The 5,000-nt window shown below is 44.1% G+C and overlaps 1 protein-coding gene across 1 annotated transcript in view; it reads left to right on the plus strand.

Annotated features, from left to right (window-relative positions):
• The window catches only part of LOC143033881 (uncharacterized), a 512,083-nt gene that overhangs the window by 111,814 nt on the left and 395,269 nt on the right, over positions 1–5,000 (plus strand). The gene's annotated exons all lie outside the window — the stretch shown is intronic.

Below are 5,000 nucleotides of genomic sequence, written 5' to 3' on the forward strand. Positions count from 1 at the left end.
TAATCAATTAAAAATTAATTAGAAAAATGTACGATGTTTTCTTTCCCAACTTCTAGCTCAAAATCCCCCACCTTCCTATCCCCTCTCATCCCCCTTTCCTCCTCTCCCTCACCTCCCGTCACTTCCCTCCTCCCCTCCCCTCCCTTCCCCTCCCCTCCACTCCCTTTCCCTCCCCTTCTCTCCTCTCCAGTCCCCTTCCCCTCCCGTCCCCTTCCCTCCCCTCCCCTCCCCTAACCCTCCCCTCCCCTCCATTCCCTTCCCTTCCCTTCCCCTCCCTTCCACTCCCATCCACTTCCCTCCCCTCCCCTCCCCTCCCTTCCCTTCCCTTCCCCTCCCCTCCCTTCCCTTCCCCTCCCCTCCCCTCCACTCCCCTTCCCTCCCCTTCTCTTCTCTCCAGTCTCCTCCCCTTCCCTCCCCCCTCTTCCCCGGTTTGACTCGTGGTCCACACCTTCCCCTTCAATATAATTAATTACGTTCCATCAAAACCATAATGGCCAAATTCCTGCCAGATAAATTCGTCCTCATAATAAGGATCTTAATGGATAGAGGAACACCAAAAGGAAGAAGGTCGTTAATTTTGAATTAGTGGTGTTGTGGTGTGTTCTAATGTGTCCTCTAAAATGTCGACAATACATGTCGCCTCAGCGATTGAGTCATCGTTGATGTAATGTTACAACGACTGTTCACCAAATATACAAATAATAAGAATGAATATATTGATGTATTTTATTTCTTCTACTGTACGAATATAAAATAAATCGTTTACGCACATAGACACACACACACACACACACACACACACACACACACACACACACACACACACACACACACACACACACACACACACACACACACACACACACACACACACACACACACACACTGTGTGTTTGTGTATGTGTTTGTATGCATATATATATACGCAGTTTACAGCAATTATGCACATTGAAATAAAATTTGGTTTTGAATTTTATTTTTCATTTGCTGACTCCAGATTGTTTTTTCTCCAGAAACTGACGGTCCTCTGTGTTTTCCACCCTCCTCGTGATCTTTGCATCATTCGCAGACATGTTAGCACACTTTGTTGTATCTTCCATCATGTCATCAACAAGGGTGAGAAACATTACAGGCGCTGACACCAAACCTTCTTGGACTCCACTGGTCACTGCTCTCCGTCTGGACACATTACCCTTTACTACTGTCTTCGTGGAGCTTCCATTCAGAAAATATTTCATAAATTTTTTTTTTTTTTTTTTTTTTTTTTTTTTTTTTTGTCCTCCAATGTAATCCAGTTTTCCATAGAAGTCGACCATGAGATGCTAAGTCAAAGGCGTTCTCAATATCAAAGTACATAAAATCCATCCGTGTGTGTGTGTGTGTGTGTGTGTGTGTGTGTGTGTGTGTGTGTGTGTGTGTGTGTGTGTGTGTGTGTGTGTGTGTGTGTGTGTGTGTGTTTACTTGGTTGCATTTACCTAGTTGTATTATACGGGAAGGGGAGCTATGCTCGTAGTGACTCGTCCTTGTATCTCTCAGCATCTAGTTTGTTCTTAAATTCTTGTATGGTTTTTGCACACACTATTGTATCGTCCAATTTGTTCCAGACATCCACCACTCTATGTGGAAAACTAATGTGTGTGTGTGTGTGTGTGTGTGTGTGTGTGTGTGTGTGTGTGTGTGTGTGTGTGTGTGTGTGTGTGTGTGTGTGTGTGTGTGTGTGTGTTCACCTTGGTCTTTCACCTTTCACCTTGGTCTTTGGATCACGTGTTGGACTCGTGATCGACAGCTATTTCCCTCCCGGAAGAGAGCTCAGAGCTCGTATGACCGATCTATGGGTAATGCTTTGACCTTACACGCACACACACACCCAACTCCCCGCCCACGAGAATTGGAGTAACGACTCGAAGGTCAGCGATACTGAAATTATTTTCAGCCCTGGGCAGGATTCGAACCCTGACCGCCGTAGTGACAGTCTGGGACTCTACCAACCGCGCCACCGAGTCGTGTGTGTGTGTGTGTGTGTGTGTGTGTGTGTGTGTGTGTGTGTGTGTGTGTGTGTGTGTGTGTGTGTGTGTGTGTGTGTGTGTGTGTGTGTGTGTGTGTGTGTGTGTGTGTGTGTGTGTGTGTGTGTGTGTGTGTGTGTGTGTGTGTGTATGTGTGTGTGTAACTAAATCGATCAAAAGGTACGGTTGCTGTCTATGTTATCATGTTATACTGAACTCAAAGAGAAACTCCTCCAATACCCTTGTGTTCAAATGTAACGGAAATAACGAAAACTTCTTCCGGTTCCCTGATTCCGTCCTCATGCTGTCAGGGGCTCTACAGATTCGTCATTTCTCCTTTTACACTTCCTAACAACAAAATCCTTTCATTTTCGTGTAAGTGTGCGTGCGTGCGTGCGTGCGGGTCCACGCGTCTGCGTTCTTCCTCATTCTGTGCTTGCGTGCAAATTACCTCTTGCCTAAGTCATACGAACCCAATTACTAATAAGACCTCGTTAAGTAAATATTGCCTTCAAGTGAACATTGAACCTCTCTTAAAGTGTACACGTCGTTTAGCTACTTGAGGGGTGTCACGGAATTGAATAAAATCGTCAGCCAGAGGCAACATGAAAAGTGGCACGCGGAATGGAAGGGGTAACGAACCTCGCTTGTCGTCATTGTCTTGTGGCAAGAGTTACTAAAATCACTAAATCATTGATTGCATCGAAACTGATGCAGTTAATACCTCATGTAAAGGCAGTGTAATCCCTTCACTCCAGTGAATAAGATTGCCTGTTGTCAGCCAGAAGAAAATCTGTGAAGAGGGCCACTGTAACGAAGAGGTTTATTAAAAAAAATATTCTGTGTGATGACAGTAAGTTGTCGATGTGTGATATGCCCATTAAAACGCATTTCCTATATGGAGAGCGTGAAAACACGAAGAACTTGTTTCCATAAATGTACAGGTTTAAAAAAAAAAAAAAAAAAAAAAAAAAAAAACGATGACGTCCCGGAGATGAACAAAATGGATGGAAAAGCGTTGAGGTTTGGTTCTTTCTCTCTGTTGACGATGCTTCCGACGCCAAACGAGGTGATTGGTTCAGGAAAGAACTACAGGGAAGACACGAGTTGGATGCCCCTTCTTGTCGCTGCGGTGCAGGCAACATAAGAACGTAAGAATGAAGGAGACTGCAAGAGACCATAAGGCCTACACTAGGCAGATCCATATCCATCACCACCTGTCATCCCCATCCATAAAGTTGTCTAATTGTATCTTAAAACAACTGATAGTTTCAGCACTTACTACATGGTTACTAAATTTATTCCATTCGTCGACCACCCTATTAGTAAACCAATTCTTGCCTATTTCCTTTTTAAATCTAAATTTGTCCAGTTTATAACCATTACTGCGAGTCCTGCCCTGTTGTTTTAATATGATGACCTTGTTTGCATAACCCTTGTTAAAGCCTTTGATCCACTTGAACACCTCTATTAGATCACCCCGCACTCTGCGTCTTTCCAGAGAGTGTAAGTTAAGGTGCCTTTCCTATGTACGAGTGTCAAAGAACGAAGGACTTGTTTGCACAAATCTACAGGAACTGGCTTCCAGGGCCGCGTGACTTGGAACTCGTTTTAATGACCTTTCCAGGTTGGAGTCAAGTGCCAAACGTAATTGCTTTGCTGTGTCTCCGATGTGCAATTGCCTTTGGAGTTCACGTGACGCTGTGTCGCACTGTATAGATGTATCAGCAATCGCTGTACAAAGGCCTCCTCAGTTCCCCTTATAAGGGGGGGTAGCCGAATGAGAGTATACTTTTGCCTAGAATCTTCGTGGAAAAAAAAAGGTTGGGGATAAATAAATGAATAAGGAAAATTAATCAATAATTAGAAATAATTTTCGCGCGCAAAAGGAAAGAAAAAAATTAAATAACTGAAATAAATGAATAAAGAAAATTAACAGATATTATCAAATAATCTTCGTGACCAAAAATCGAACAAAAATAAATAAATAAACAAACTAAACGAATAAATGAAACGAATAAACGAAAAAAGACAAATAAAATGAAATAGAAAAAAAATGAACAAATAAAAAGATTTTTTTTACGTAGTTAATGGAGGAGGTGGGAGGGAGGGAGGAGGTGGCTGTGGGAGGGTCCTGGCTGCCTGAGCCATCTGATTCCATTATGGTCGCAAGATTAATTAAATGCACGACCCGCCTTGGGTTGCAGTGCACAATGGAACAGCTGCTCATATTGGTTGGAATATTTTTCTCTAGTGTTAGGTTCGAGTCCCGAAATAAACAAACAGTTCGCCCACAGCCTAGTGTGGGTGTGAAGGATGTCTGTGGATGTGGGTTTGAGTGTGGATAGCTTGAGTATGGTCGTGCGTGTGGATGATTGTGGGTGTCGGTGTGGGTTTAGGGACGGGTGATTGTGGATTGAGTTTGAATGTGTGTGGATAATTGGGATTTAAGGGAAGGAAGGAAGGATTATCTGAAAGAGGTTCATATATCCTGTTATAGGCCTCACGTGTATGTACATGTGTGTATGTGTGTGTGTGTGTGTATTCACCTTGGTCTTTACTCCTTGGTCTTTTCACCTTGGTCTTTGGATCACGTGCTGGACTCGTGATCGACAGTTATTTCCATCCCGGAAGAGAACTCAGAGCTTGTATGACCGATCTATGGGTAATGCTGTGATCTTACACGCACACACACACCCAACTCCCCGCCCACGAGAGTTGGAGTAACGACACGAAGCGCAGCGATACTGAAATTATTTCAGCCCTGTGCAGGATTCGAACCCGGACCGCCGTAGTGACAGTCGGAGACTCTACCAACCGCGCCACCGAGAGAGAGAGAGAGAGAGAGAGAGAGAGAGAGAGAGAGAGAGAGAGAGAGAGAGAGTGTGTGTGTGTGTGTGTGTGTGTGTGTGTGTGTGTGTGTGTGTGTGTGTGTGTGTGTGTGTGTGTGTGTGTGTGTGTGTGTGTGTGTGTGTGTGTTTGTGTGTTTGTGAACTG

The sequence above is a fragment of the Oratosquilla oratoria genome, chromosome 16, assembly GCF_046742065.1.
Source record: "Oratosquilla oratoria isolate Oo_2021 chromosome 16, ASM4674206v1, whole genome shotgun sequence".
NCBI lineage: Eukaryota > Metazoa > Arthropoda > Malacostraca > Stomatopoda > Squillidae > Oratosquilla > Oratosquilla oratoria.